This window comes from Protopterus annectens, chromosome 17.part0 (genome assembly GCF_019279795.1).
Source record: "Protopterus annectens isolate FY-2018-M chromosome 17.part0, PAN1.0, whole genome shotgun sequence".
Taxonomy (NCBI): Eukaryota; Metazoa; Chordata; order Ceratodontiformes; family Protopteridae; genus Protopterus; species Protopterus annectens.
This window is the reverse complement of record NC_056751.1, coordinates 732,316,818-732,333,276: the sequence shown is the minus strand read 5'-3', so window position 1 is coordinate 732,333,276 and position 16,459 is coordinate 732,316,818. Positions and strand designations below refer to the sequence as shown.

The following is a 16,459-nucleotide window of genomic DNA, read 5'->3' as shown; positions in this document are numbered from 1 at the left end:
TTCTGCCTCCTCTGATGACCAGGATTTACCCTTATCCTCCTATGAGGATTCTGATGCAGAGGACTCTATTCCCTCTGCTTCTCCCCTGTAAAAGTTTTCTTTTGGTGAAACCTTGCATACTCTTAGGGAGCATTTTTACTGAGAAAGCCAGGATTACTCTGATTCTAAAAAGAGGCTGAGATTTCCTACTCCTGCCCCAACGCAGGCCTTTAGCTATCCCTCCTGATCTGGACATTGTTGACGATGCCTTTTCAGAATCTAGCTTGGCCCCTGACACTCTACCTCCTGCTCCCAGAAAATCTAATAGATATTACAGGCTTCCTGATTTTCACAAGTTCCTTTTTAAAAATCCTACTGCGGCTCCTGAGACCATTTCACAGGGTCCCAAGGGCATTAAGGCTACTACTGCCAAAAATCCTACCCCCTCTGATAGAGATTCCAGGGCCCTGGATAGATGTGGTAAGAAGGTATACACCTCTGCAACCTTGGCCATCAGGGCCTTAAATTGCCAGTTTCATATGTTAAAGTATCAGCAGCATATTACTGGATTGCTTAAACAGAAAATGATGTTGATTCCTGATTGTGCTGAAATTAAGGATTTACAGGATTTAATGCATTCTGCTGAACAGGTTGGAAAACATACTTTGCAATGTGGTTTTGATTCACTAGAGGCATCTTGCAGGGCTGCTGTCACCGGGTCTGTACTTAGAAGGCATGCTTCACTTAAGGAGCAATTTTTGTCAGATTATGTTAAAACTAAATTGCTGGATGCTCCCTTAAATCAGGACCGCCTGTTTGGCAACAAAGCATAAGTTCTTAAAAAGATGAAGGAAAAAGCTAAATCTATGCAAACTGTTAAAGATTTCTTACAAGTGCAGCCTCCAAGATTTAGTAGGCATTGGTCTTCAAAAAACGGGTCCTTTTCTGCCTCTTCCAGGCCTTCTCAGTTCAAACCCAGAACCAGCAGAACAACCAGGCTTCAGTCCCAGGGTACGCACAGGACTAAGCAGTGGGGGGCTTCCACTTCCAAATCGGGGAGTATTAAGACTCCCCCCTATGGTAAGCCGTCTCAATGACTTAACTTTAATAACTTCCAAGCACTTTTCAACTGACTGCTCCTTTAGGGGGAAAGATTGCTCTGCAAGCAAAAAACTGGGAACTCAATACCCAGGACAAATAGGTTTTAAACATGGTTTCCCAAGGATACAGATTTCACTTCCACACGTTACCAATTCCAGACGGTTGGCCAGATCTACACCCAAATCAGTGGGCAGAGGCTCAAAAGCAAGTACTCTATCTCTTAAGATTAAAGGCTATTCAGACTGTACCAAAAGAGGAAAAGGGACAAGGTTTCTACTCAAGACTTTTCCTGGTACCCAGAAAAGACAACTCATGGTGTCCTATCCTGGCCTTTTCTATCCTAAACACCTTTTTGGTGATTCCAAAATTCAAGATGCTAACTTTTCACTAGTTGCTTCCTATGATGGGCAAAGATGCCTGGTTGGCAACACTGGATTTAAAGGAAGCCTGCCTGCACATCCCAATCAGGGAATCTTGCAGAAGATACCTACGCTTCAAAGCAGGCTGCATGCGCTATCAGTTCTCTGCACTGCCCTTTGGCTTATCTACTGTGCCCAGGGTATTCACAAAGTGCCTAGCTCCAATCATTGCATTTTGCAGGCAAAGAAATATTCAAATATACCCATACCTGGATGATTGTCTAATTCAGGCAGAAAGCCAGGACATACTTTTGAATCATTTGGCATTTATACAAAAGGTGCTAACTTGTCTGGGGTACACCATAAACAAAAAGAAATCACAGCTGGTACCCTGTCAACAAATTATATTCCTTGGAGCAAGCTTGAACACAACTTCCCAGATGGCTTTCCTCACGTCAGAGAAACAAATTCATTTGACAACTTACTTCAAACTAGTGGCCACAAAAACCCTGCTATCTGCAAGGCAAATACTGCAAGTCTTGGGGTTCATGGCTTCCTGCATTCTTCTAATTCCATATGCAAGACTGCATATGAGTAAACTACAATGGTATTTAAAAAGCCTATGGTGTCAACATTCTCAGTATCTAGAAGCAATGATTCCTATCATACCTTGCCTACGGTTAGAATTTCTTTGGTGGGCAGAGGCCTGCCACCAAAACAAGGGACTACCATTCACTCTACCCCCTGCCACCCAAACCCTAACAAGAGACGCATCAGACTATGCATGGGGGGCTCACCTGGCAGGGCAGTGCATTCAGGGCAAATGGAACCCAAGTCAAATGCACCTGCATATCAATCAAAAAGAAATGTTAGCTGTACAGAATGCTCTGACAGTCTTCAAGGACCACATTCTTCCAGGACAATTAGTGGTAAAAACGGACAACACCACTGTTATGTGGTGCATAAACAAGCAGGGGGGTACCCATTCCTACCCCCTCTGCAGACTAGCCATGGCTCTGTGGAACACAGCCTTGAGCTACCTAGTGCATCTACAGGCTCATTTCCTGTCAGGAAAACTAAATACACTGGCAGATGGACTAAGCAGAAACCTCATGGACCCACATGAGTGGAAACTGGAACCAAAGGCTTTCAACATGTTGATAAACAAATGGGGGAACCCAGATATAGACCTGTTTGCTTCCCCCCAGAACTACCAATTGGACAAATTCTGCTCAAGGAATCCCCACAAACAAGCTTGGAAAGTGGGTGCCCTGTCCTTCAGCTGGAAAAATCTATCAGTTTATGCCTTTCCTCCTCTGCCTCTCCTCTCCAAAGTACTGCTAAAGGTCAAACAGGACAAACCAAGGATGATACTGATTGCACCAGACTGGCCACGCCAACACTGGTACCCCCTCTTGCGCAGTGCATCTCAGCTAGCCCCATGGCACCTGCCTTAGACCCCTACCCTGCTGTCTCGGAAGGAGAGCCAGATTCTGCACCCCCATCTTCAAACCCTGAGCCGGGCAGCCTGGCTAATTACCTAATGTCTCCATTACCATCCCTCAGTAAACAAGTGATGGATGTCATTTTGGAGGCAAGAAGGCCTAGTACTACAAAATCTTATGCTGAAAAATGGAAAAGATTCTGTGCCTGGAACCAAACTCAAGGGATGGCCACAGCAGCACCCAATTTACCTCATATTCTTCTATACTTAACTGAGATGCTTCACAAGGGCCTTTCCTTTTCCTCCATAAAAATTCACACCTCAGCCAGTTCAGCTCATTACAACACAGAACCACCCCTCTTTTCTCACCCACTGCTCAAGCAGTTTCTCAGAGGGGCCAAAAACTTAAGACCACCCAGAAGAGCTCCAACTCCACAAAACACCAGCCAAAAAAAAAGAAATCAACGGTGAACAACAGGCGAAGAATACACTCAATTTATTGTACCCTCTACCATAGCAAACAAGACAATTAACTAATAAACATTAATTATCCAGTAAACATTAAAAAAAATTAAGAAATCAAATTAAAGCGCCCCATCTCCAGCCTGAGACCTTAACTTTGTATTGGAAAAACTCACTCTGCCTCCTTTTGAGCCGAATGCAAGTGCAGAGTTAAAATTCCTTTCTTGCAAAACAGCTTTCCTTTTAGCAATCACTTCAGCAAGAAGGTTCATAGGTTCATACTAGGCTATCTGGCCTAGGGCATCTATAAGCCTAGCCAGAATGTGTTTGGCTTTCGCCATCCATTTTAAATTTATTTTGCTATGCCCTTTTTCGAGGTTAGTATACTGTGCCTCTGTCTAACAGTGACACAGAAGTGATACCCGGGGTAAACCTACGATCTCCCATCCACTCATCAGGATTCCTCTTGGAGAGTCAATGAGGGACTCTGCCTAACCTGGACTGGGATTTTATTCCAGAGTGAAAGGAGCCTCTGGGTTATGAATCTGTCCCTCCAGCATGTCCTATTTATTTCAGTGCTGAGGTTCAAGTCTCTCGAGCGCGTAGCTCGATGGGATTTGGATTTTCTGAGGTGCAGCATGTCCATTAATTCCGGGTTGGACATGGCTTTATACGTCGGGCACAGATCACCTGTGAACAGGCGGTATGCCACTGAGTAGAGCTGGAGTTTCTTTAACCGGGCAGCATATGGCATCTGTTTGAGCCCTTTGATCCTCTTGGTGAGGTACTTTTGGGGTCTTTCCACTTGCTGCAGGTGTCTGGTAAGGTACATCCCAACAGGGGCATTGTACTCAATTATGGGGCCTGATGAGGGATGAGTAAAGAGGCACGATGACCTCCCCTGATCTAGATGTGAATCCCTTCATGCTTAGGTGGGCTATATAAAATGTTTTTCTAACCACTTTGGCCACGTGGTTGTCAAATGAGAGATTGCTATCAACTTGGGTCCCCAGGTCCCTAATTACTTCTTCTGTACTTAATGTATTACCACCTATGTGGTAATTTGTGGGCACTTTGTTTTTGCCAAAGGGGATGACCATACACTTTTTGGCATTTAGCTTGAGGCCATGGCTCTGGCACCAGTTGTCTGTTTCTATGAGGCCCTTTTGGAGGATGCTTGTGTCGGCTGGAGAGTCTATTATGGCGCCCAGTTTGCAGTCGTCTGCGAACTTGGTCAGCCACAGTCCTTCCGTGTTGGCTTGTACCTCCGAGAAATATATACCGAACAAGAGAGGTCCCAGGACTGAACCTTGTGGGACACCACTTGTAACTGGTTTGGAGTCTGACATGGCTCCAGCAATTCTAACCATGTTGGTTCTGTCCTTGAGCCAGTTTGCAATCCATCTAGTGACATAGGGGTTTATATTTAAGCTGGTGAGCTTATCTATAATGCCCGAGTGGGATATTGTATCGAAGGCTTTTATGAGGTCCAGGTAGGCTGTGTGGACCACCTTCCCCTCGTCAATGGCCTTGGTGACTGTTTCAAAGAAATCAACCAGGTTTAAGAGGCAGGATCTGCCCTTAACAAAGCCGAACTGGGTAGGATCCAGTGTCTGTAGGTCCCCAATATCTTTATTTATGAGGTCCATGATGATCCTTTCCATAGCTTTGCAGACCAAGCTAGTCAGGCTTATGAGGCGATAGTTTCCAGGATCTGTTGAGGCACCACCTTTATGGAGAGGGACCACTGTTGCTATACGCCACTCTTTGGGCACATATCCTGTAGTAAGGCTGAGATTGAACAGTAGTTTTATGTTTGGGTTTAGCTCTTCTTGGAGTTCATGTAGGACACAGCCCGGGACACCGTCTGGTCCCATTGATGCTGTGTTTTTTGCTTTGGAGAGGGCGGCTCTTACCTGAGCATCTGAGATGTCAGGGGCAGCACTCTGCTGGGATAGATATTTGCCCTTTTGGTGGGGAGGGGGGGGGAGAAGTTTGCGCTGAACCTGTCAGCTAGGATGTTGGCAATGTCTGTGGGTTCAGTGTATTTTTGTCATTTTGGACTAATTCTGAGCATATCTGGGAATTCCCACCCAGATTCCTAACATAACTAAAGAAAGCCTTGTGATTATCCTTAGTGTCCTGTGCAATTTTTCTCTCAAAGCTGGCCTTAGACAATTTTATGAGTGCCCGTAGTTTTTTGCTAATACTGATCAGTGATGCCTTCCCTTTTTGGGATTTTGCTCTATCATTTAGTAGCTTCCTCCTTCTATTGTATAGTTTGTTTATGGCTGGGGTCCACCAGACAGGACGTCTGCCTTTGGAGGATTGGGTCTTGGTTTTATTAGGGATCGCAATATCCATGCATTCCTGAAGGTGTTCATAGAATGCGTTTATAAAGGATTCTGCGGTCTGGGCCGTATTTTCCATAGGCCCGGGGGCTTTGAAGGATTCCACCTCGGTTTTGAGGAGTGTGAAATTTGCTTTAGAGAAGTTTTTCACTGTGGTTTTCTGGGCAGGGGGTGGGGTCGGGATGTGAATATCCAGTGAGATTAGTTTATGGTCTGATCTTGCCAGTGAGGGATACACTTCTGGTCTGGAGCATAGAGTCCCCATGTTGGTGATGATCAGGTCCAGTATGTTTTCCCCTCTTGTGGGAGTGGTAACATGTTGTTCCATAGCATTTGAGTTTATAAATTCTAGGAACCTTTGGGCTAGGGTGTTGGAGCTAGAGTAATGCTCCCAGTCTGTTTGGGTAGTTGAAGTCGCCCAATATAATGGTGTTTGGAGAGACCTTCATATTTTCCAGTGTTCTCAGGAAGGCCGAGTGGGGTTCCTGGGTTTGGGAGGGTGGTCTGTAGCAGGCTATAAACTGGAAGGCAGTTTTACCCACTGTTAGTTGCACATGGATAGTCTCTGATGCTTCGTGCTTTGCCACCAACCTGGAGGTGTGTGTATCTTTGATGAATATCGATACTCACCCTCCTTTTGTGGTTCGGTCCAAGTTTAGGGGCCGAAAAGCATGGTATGAGGTATAACCTGGTAGTGCTGGGGTGCTCTCGGGAGCCCTGAACCAGGTTTCTGTTACTGCACAGATATCGATGTTCTCCATGCTAAGGAGAGTTTTGAGTGCGTGCATCTTGAGGTTTAGACTTCTGGCGTTGAGTAGCATTACTCTTAGTTTCTTATCCCTTGTGATACCTATGGAGGTGGGTTTGTCTTTTGAGCCTTGCCTAAAAAAGGCACTATGGGGGTAGCAAGAGCCTTTGCCAATATCCGAAAGCCCAGGGGTGACAGATGCAAGCCGTCCCTAGCGAAGCATCGTGGCTTGTCAAGCATATCATCCCAAGCTGACAGGCATTGGATCCCCTTTGAATGACACCAATACTTAAGCCAATTGTTGAAATTGATCATCTTGTCTTCATATTGTGGCATCATTCTTGGTGAGGGTAAGATGCTACTCAAGGTCAGGGTCATACCGGCCTGGTCTACATGCTCAGAGAGCTCCTTTATGTCTCTTTTCATGTAGTCCAGGGAGGTACGTCTCAGGTCATTCACACCAGCATGGACAATGACTGAGTCATATTTGTACTTGCCTTGGAGTGACCCGAGTGCTTGTGTTATGTGGTGGATCCTAGTGCCCGACAGGCTGCTCACTGTGACCCTCTCCTTGTTCAGCCTGGTGAGCGGGGACGTCAGTGTGCCTGACGATAGAGTCACCTATTACAAGTGTATCAGGTGTGTTGTTTAGTCTTAAGGGCTGTGACTGTTAGGCACACTGGCTTTGTGAGATATGTGTTGCATGTGTTTTGTTTTGGGGTAGCGGTTGCTTGGGTGTTTGCTTTGGAGGTCTCTGCTGCTTAGGCAGATCTTTATTTAGAGCCTCCGAGTATGTTTTTGTGTGATTGTGTTTGGTTTGCTGTCGTGGTAGGTCTTTGTGAGACTGGAATTGTAGTGAGTGTGGTTTCTTTCTCCTCCAGATTGGTTATGCCAGTACTGAGTTGAGAGAGCTTAGCCTCCAGTTTGGCTGTATGGTTGCATCTCTCACATGTGTTGGAATTTTCTGGGAGGAGGAGAAGGTTGTCTGTGTACATGAGGCAGTTGTAACATTGCCTCAAGATTCCCAGATTCACCATCTGGACCGGAGAGGAGATTGACAACTGACCTTTGGACATGCTAGAATAATATTGGGAATTCCTTACTAATTGAAAACAAGGGCCAGTGGGGAGTGAGGGTGTAGTGCTTTTAATTTTTAGTGCTGACTTATATAATTGCTTTAGTGAGCAAGTGCCAGGTAACTTAAGTGCAATGTGTTACAGGTAACTTAAATGCAAAAACGACAAACATTAACTTTCTTTCAAGTGAAACAAGGAAATAAGTACAGTAAGCAATGCAGATATCACTAGTGATCCACAGAAGCGCTGAGAAGCCGCGTATTAGGTGGAATTAGTGTTCCAGGGAAATAAGCAAACAAACAACAAGCATATAAACAAAGCTAGATTCAGCAGGCCTGGATCTAGTCTATGCTACAGCAAACAAGGTGTACCAATTTCAGTAAGATACAGTTCAAATATTCAGGCACTATAAACCTTTAACCAGAAATTCCCAGCTCAGAAGGGCAGAGTCCAGCCTCTTTTCCCACAAGAGTGCAGACCACGAACCTTCTTAATGTAAAATAACTGGCCTGAAGCCCAAGTGCTTAAACCAGAACTAATACACTTTAAGAATAACAGACACTGGGCTCTCAATCAGCAGTTCCAACTTAGAAGGATGAAAGCTACCTGTTCTGCCACCACAGTGCATGCCACAAACCTTCCTAATGTAAAACAACTGGTCTGAAGCCCAAGTGCTTAACCCAAAAGACTTAGAATGATAGTTACAAGGGTTTCTGAATTACAGGCCCTTAAGTCAGTGGAGCCTTTCATCATCTTTCATGCGGGCAGGGTGTCCCTCAGGACCAATCCCTCCTTCATGCCCAAGGTGGTATCCAGTGTGGCTCTTAATCAATCCATTCATTTGCCAACCTTCTTTTCTAATCCACAGAATAAAGGGGAATTGGTACTGCACTCCTTAGATGTGCACAGACAACTTAGATTTTACTGTGGACAGGACTAAACCTAAAAGGAAATCTGAACAACTGCTGGGTGGCATTTGCTGCATGGGCAGAGGGGAAGGCTATTTCAAAGCAAACCATTTCTAAATGGATAAGCCATTGCATTCATTTCTGCTATAAGCACCATGGAAAACCTATCCCCCAGGGGATTACACCCCATTCAACCAGGGCTGCTTCTGTCTCTACACTCTGTCTCAGGGTTATCCCTACCAGAGACTTCCTAGAAGCTGCTACCTGGAGTTCTGTACATACCTTCACCAAGCATTACCATTTGCCAATTTTCTCTAAATCCATAGCTGGCTTTGCCACTGCAGTCTTGCAGGGCCTTATAGCTGGTCCTAATGCTATCTAAATGCGTCCTCCCATATTTAGCTTTGGGAATCTACCCAAATGTGATGACTGCAAATGTGAAACACGAAGAACATAGTACAGTTGTGTACACTTACCATAAATGTAGATGTTAGAGTGTATTCGCTGTTGCAGTCCTGGTTACCCTCTCTCCAGTCCCCTGACTTCCCATTAAGGGGGCACCTGACATCTGGGGCAAGAAAAACTGTAATGGCATCATCTCCATGCTTTATACCCCTGACTACCTGACGTCACGGAAGATGAGACCGCAACTGACACAGGACCCAAGACTTTGATAATCAGGCCGACTGAGGGCTACTGCAAGCAGATAAACCAAATGTGATGACTGCAACATTGAATACACTCTAACATCTACATTTATGGTAAGTGTACACAACTGTACTTTCTCCATTTTAAGAAGTGCCTCGAGTGAATGTATTTTGAGGTTTAGACTTAAAGCATTGAGTAGCATTGCCCTCAGATTTTGCTTGCTTGTACCTGTCACGGTGGTGAATTTGTCATTTGAACCTTGCCTAAAAAAAGACACTATAGGGGTGGCAAGAGTCTTTGCCAGTATCCGGAATCCTATGGGCGACAGGTGCAGGCCATCTCTGGCAAAGCAGCATGGTCTGTCGATCATGTCATCCTAGGCAGACAGATACTGGATTCCCTTAGAATGACACCAGAAGCTTAGCCAATTATTGAAGTCAATCATGTTGTCCTTGTACTATGGCATTCTGGGTGATGGCAGGATGCTACTCAAGGCTAGGGTCATACCTGCCTGGGCTACAAGATCGGAGAGTTCCTCCATGTCTCTTTTCATGTAGTCCAGGGAGGTACATATCATTCACACCAGTATGAACAATGACAGAGTCATATATGTACTTGTGGTGTGGCCTGAGTGCATGCATTATTTGGTGGATCCTGTCACCCGACAGGCAGCTGACAGTAACTTTCTCCTTGTTTAGCCTTGTGAGTGGAACATCAGTGTGCCTATGACTAGAGTGTTGGGTACATTATGTCTTATGGGCTGTAGTTGAGTGGCACACTGAGTATCTGGGCTGTGTGTCATTTGGGTTGTGTTGGGGGGGTGGAGGTTGCTTGCATTTCTGCTTTGGAGGTCTTGGTTGTTTGGGCAGATTTTTACTGAGAGCCTCTGCGAATGTAGGTTTGTGTTGTGCTTCTGTGTGTGTGTTTTGGTGGTGTAGGTTTTGAGGGACTATGTGATGAGTTTGGTGCAGTGCAAGTGTTTACCTTTTCTTCTTGACTATCTAGTCCAGTCTTTGGTGATGAGAGCTTTGCTTCCAGTTTGGCTATATAAGTGCATCTCTCAGAGGTCGTTGTGTTGGGTGGTAAGAGGAGAGCATTGTCTGTGTACATGAGGCAATTGCTGCATTGTCCCAAGATGCCCACATTTATCAGGTAGACAGGAGAAAACACCGGGAGCTGACCTTTAGACATGCCTGGATAGGTGCTTATTTATTAAGTACCAAAAACTGTTTTTCTCTAGACAAGTGAGGAAAGTTGAGTGCTGTAGTAATTTGTAGCTTTAGTGCTTACAACAAGTTTTGAACAAGTGATGAGCTCAAAGAAACAGATTTGAGTGCTAAAACTAAAAAGTTGGCTAATTGCAAGGGACATTTTGAAGAGCAGACTTTGTGGCACCAGGAGTAGTTTAACCCTAGTTAAGTTTGGGGGGGGGGGCTCCAGAGCTTACAAACAGTCCTGGATACAGCCAATCTTTATCTGGACAAGACTTGTTACAGGGAAGGGGGGAAGCAAGCTTAGAATTTTTTTTCAGTAAAATTTTTTTTTTTTTCAGTAAAGTGGAAATGGAGAAAGCTGGAACAGAAGTTAATTCAAGGTTAAGAATCTGAGTGGGTCGGCCTTCACAAATGTTCTCTATTAGATTGAATGAACTAATGACACTAAACTGGGAGGAGTCTCACAGATGAAATATACAGTATGGACGGGCAACTGTAAAGCCACCAAGTATAAGAACACCACAACACTAGGGAGGCTGGGTGGGAAAACTATTACAGTTCCTAGCTGTAGCCACTAAATGAAAGTTTTAAACAGATCAAGGAGCAAGCAGACTCTAGAGTATGCTTTTAACTGTAAACAGACTAAATTAGAACACAGAAACCTCAAAAATGCACAGAAAAGCTCAGATAGAGCACTCACTAACAGAAAATACAACTCAGTATGATGAAAAAGCAGTTTCCAGTTAAGTAATTCAGTAAACATGCAATTAGAGTAATGAAACAGTATCTAGCAATGAAAAATACAGTTAAAACAGTATAAAACAGTACATAAATGCAGTGAAACAGTAAAAACGCTTTATAATAGTGCAAAATGTAGTAGATTAACAGTATAGCACAATTATAAGCGTTTCAGAAGTGCATTTCAGTGAAGTAAGTGTAAGAAATAACTTATCCTGCTCTTGGAATCTTAAGGAATTTCCACTTAGTTTCAGTAATGAAATACCATCCACAGCCTAATAAATACAAGCACAACCTTTTCAAGACACAGAGGTTATATACCAGTAAGGATGGAAGAGTTAGAAGATCAAATTACTACTCGGCCCCTGCTGTTACCCAATCACTCGTACTACAGAAGGTCAGGAGGCCCTGTTACTCTCAATAATAATGAAGACAGACTATCATATATTTTAATTTGTTTCTTGAATGAGTACATACAATTGTAATGGAAGTATTTTACTTCTTAGTTCTTTTTTTAGTCACATATACTGCTTAATAATGTTAAAATATGCAGCAACAGATCTATTTAGGCGAGGATGAGACTAGTGTTGTTAATAGTTAGATGGTCAATTTGTGTGACAGATGTCACTCAAAGTAGGAGTTAACTCCAGTGGGGTTTTAGAGTGTCTGTCTGTGTTGTTAGTAAATGTTATAAATTTCTGTTAATAGTTAATTTGATGTTCACCAAGTCTTACAAAATTGATTTTGATATAAACATATTTCATTGGATAAAAGTTTTGTTTCATGTGTAAAGTATAATCGTATTCCTAATAGTCAATTTCTGTTGAGTCATAAAATATGGAAAAAAGGGAAAATTAATCAACAATTGATATTCAGAAACAATAACATTTTATGACATCTTTAAAGTATATATCATTAAGCATTAATGGATTAAATAATCCTAGCAAGAGAAGATCTTTGAATAAATATCCTAAATTACATAATTCTCAATTAATATTTTTCCAAGAAACTAATCTACTAACTGAAGATATTCCAAAATTGGAATCCAAATCTTACAAACTTTTGATTAGCTCTGACCATACACAAAAAAGTGAGGGGTGGCCATACTATGGAAAAATACATTACCTATGCCTAAAATAATTGACACATACAAAGATAACAAAGGGATGTTATCTTCAGTTGTTATAGAATTTAATAAAAACTTTTGACTTTAATAAATATGTATTGAATTCCTGGCATTGGACTTACAACAGTAAAACAACATATAGAGCATATAGTTCAATTTTCTAAGGGTAGTATTATTCTTGTTGGAGATTTTAACAGTATCTCTGATATAAAAGACTCTAGTACTATTGGTAAAAGGAAAATTCCAGCAGTAGCCAAATTATTGAATGAATTTTCAGATTCATACATGATGAAGGATATTAATAATTTTACAAATGCTAAGTCACTGTTCTGTACATTCTACTCACATAGACATAATTCATTTTCAAGAATAGAAAGGGTATTAATTTCTAATAACTTAGCTGATTTCTTATTAAACTCGAACGTGATTTCATGTCCCCTTTCAGACCACAATTCCGTAACTTTTGATTTTGTTAAACCCCAGATTTAATGTTTAAATTAAAAGGATACCAGTGTACATAACTAAACTAAAAGACTTCATTGATTTCTTTACTACAGAAGTACAAAATTTTATTGAACTTATAGGGAACCTGTGAAGTATACATCTGGGATGCTCTAAAAGCTTGCCTATATGGTAAAATTATTGATTGATATAAAAAGAAAATAATTTCATGGGATAAAGACCTTCAATATATACAAACAAAGTTAGATATTTTAAGACTTGATGTTTTAAGGAACCAAGACAAGAAAGATGGAGTAAATGAAAGAAATACTTTAAACAATAAATATATGGAAATTTTAAACCAAAAAGTCATGATTAATCTTCAAAAATGTACACTTCTAAATGTTTGTATAAATCTTAGATCTGTTAATATATTAGCTAACAAAACTAAAAGATTAAAGAAGTCTATTCTCCAACAAAAAAAAAATGGTACCTGACTTACCAAATATATTGAGTTTAGAGAATTTTTCTTAAAACTAAACCAACCCAGTGATATGATTAATAGTACAAAAGATATTAAATCTTTTATAAATAATAATATAAAGAACAGACTATCAGAAACACAAATAAAATTAATAGATAAGCAAATATCTTTTAAAGACATAAAAGATCAAATCACTAAACTTAAGCAAAATAAAGTTCCTGGTAATGATGGTGGTATTTCCGAAATCTACAAGGTTTTGCCTGCCACAGCATTAACTTTGTTACACACAGTATTCAGTGTAGCTCAAAAATAATAACATTATACCCCCTTCCTGGAAGTATACATTTATTTTACCCATACTAAAGCCTGATAAAAACCCTACAAAATGTGCTTCATATAGGCCCATTTTGTTGTTAAATGCAGACTATAAAATGTTCATGTCTATTTATGCTGATAGTCTCCAAAATTTTTTACCATCCTTGGTAGACCTGGATCAAACAGGTTTTAAAATTTATAGAACTTCCTATGATAACATCAAAAGAACAATAACTTTAATTGAATCAGTAAAAATCTTAAAAGAATAATTTGACTCTTGTTAGTTTAGATATTAAGAACCAAATTTAGCACCAAGATGAAGACACTGGTCCCTGGAACATAGTTTAATATTCTTTAATTAGAACAATCCACAGCACACGTTTAGTTCTTACATCAGTATACATTGACTTCATCAGAACAGTTAGAATTATTCACACTCCATTTAAATAATATTCAGTCAAACCTGATGGGACACACAATATGTCAATCAATGCCAATTCAATTCCTAACAATTAGTAGCTTAGTAGCAAGAATAGTGTTCCAAATTATTATTACATATAAAAACAAAGCTTTTGTTTATAAAACTTAAAATGTGTGTGTGTGTGTGTATATATATTTATATATATATATATATATATATATATATATGTTTATAAAACTTGAAATTGTGTGTGTGTGTGTGTATATATACATATATATACACACACACACACACACACACACACACACACACACACACACACACACACGAGTTAAAACTAGCAAATTTTTACCATCCATCCTATGAATTATAAAAATTATGCATATTAAAATGTAAAAATAGCTTTATATTAAAAGGGTGGTTGGACTTTGGCTGCCTTTTTTTTTCAATACAGGTGTGATTGAAACAAAATCATTAAGACCTGGATGTGTATTAGCTGCCAACCGTAGTTGCCACATCATTACTTTTTTGTTTAATATATTTTTCCAGTCACATCCCCCTTAAGATAATGTGTACCTCATCTACAATACCAAATTTAAAACCATGAAAATTGTCACATACCTTGCTATGTCTGTAGAGGGTGTTGGTTTCTTTTTTAGTTTTTATATCATATGAGTGTTCTATATATCCTAGATTTCAATGCCCTCTCAGTTTTACCTATATCAAAAGCAGTACAGGTATTGCACTTAGCATGGTAAACGATTCTTTTTTTAATCTAGCACTAGTAAACAAGGCGATGGCAGTAACAGACTAACTAGTTCTCCAAACCATATTCAAACACTATGTACTGACTGACCATTTATTACAAGAGAAGTACAATTTTAGGGACAAAGATGGTGTTCATTCAAACGCTATGTTTCCTAACAAAAAAGATGAAATTTTTCCATACAATAGTTTAAAAGATGCTATATATTCTTTTTGAAAAGAAATAGTTTAAACTGAAAATTGTAGATCTGGATATTGTGTATTTAAAGGAGTGTATTTGTTTGAAAGTTATTCCACAGGGCTTGCGCATATATAAGTTCCCTTTTGGTTTATTTTATGACAATAACATGATTGAAGAATGCGCTAGTATGTTTGACAAGTGGTGTTTTGAGCTATTAGAGAAAAATATTTTTTACTTGGAACAAATGAAAGGTAGATTACAGGAGGAGGTTATTCATTTGCACAGATGCATTATTACTGATTTGTTGTTTTGTCAATATGAATAACTGTTTGAAAAAATTATCACTAGGGTTGAGAAAAAGTGCAGTGGAATTTTTCAAAAAAAGAAAAGGAAATTAGAAAGGGATGTCAATCAGTACAAACATCATAATGCATATCCTACCAATAGACTCTTTGTAGACAATGCAGATTATTCGAGAGTTAATGTACAAGAGTCGGCTTAAGGTTATTGAGTTGGGGGAAGGAGGTGAACTTGACCCTGAACCATTCCTTGATGAAGAGTTAAATGACCCAGGAGATTTTCAGGATTTTCACTTTGTAAGAAGCTCGGAGAGAATAACAAGCAGAAATATGAAAGGACAACAAGACACCTTATCAGGGGATGGGAGCACACAGAGTACAAGCCAATTCAATGAGAGGCAGATGGCGGTACTAATTAGTATCCCCCACAGTATTGTTCACGGTTTTAAAGGATTTAATATATACAACTACAGTGACCGAACTATTAGTGAAGATTTTTTTCTTTGATTTTTTTTTTCTTTGTTTTTAAAGTGTTTTAAATTTGTTCCCAGCAAAATACCCGACATAGCAGATGTTATTGTTGATATACATATGTATACTAGGAAATTAAATTTTAAAGTATTGTTTTCTAATTGTGATAATAAACCTAAATATTTTTAACAACCCCCCGTTACATCATTTGGTTGCTAGCTTTGAAAGAGCTGTCAAAGAAGACATTTATCAGTTGTGGGCTAATAACAAGAAGTTGCACAGTAATTTAAACTTGAAAGAGAAAAACTTAAAGGAATTAAGGGGTGATAAAAATATACATATTATGACTCCTGATAAAGGAGGGGGAATTGTAGTATACAACTCCGAAGATTACACTAATGTTATGCAATCTATACTTTTTTGTGAGGACAAGTATTTACAGGTGTCCATAAATCAAATACACATTTCTTACCGAAGGATAGATAGATTTTTAGAATAATATGTGTTGGAAAACATAATAGATTTGGAGAGACAATTTTTTGACTAATAAATATCCTAAAGTGCCTGCCATCTTTGGTATCCCCAAAGTGCATAAAAATGTCGACCATCCGCCTTTTAGACCCATAGTGGCAGACAATGGGTCTAAAACACAGTTTGGCAGTGTTTATAGATAGGATGGTTAAACATGTGGTGGTGGATAGTGTTTCTCACGTGGTGAAAGATTCTTGGGATTTTTTTAGCTAAAATTACTCCTGAGTTATGGTCCAAAGATATAGTTTTCCTTACCATTGATGTTCAAGACTTGTTTCCTAGTATACCCAAGGATGAATGTTTAAAATACTTTGAAGAAGTTCTTTATTCTTGTTCTTCTCTTAACCAGGATAGAATTAAGTTAGTTTGTGAGATCATGGCCCTTATTGTAGAACAT

The 16,459-nt window shown here is 40.1% G+C and overlaps 1 protein-coding gene across 1 annotated transcript in view; it reads right to left on the bottom strand.

Annotated features, from left to right (window-relative positions):
- The window catches only part of DCAF8 (DDB1 and CUL4 associated factor 8), a 1,751,511-nt gene that overhangs the window by 1,333,446 nt on the left and 401,606 nt on the right, over positions 1-16,459 (bottom strand). The window lies entirely within an intron of this gene.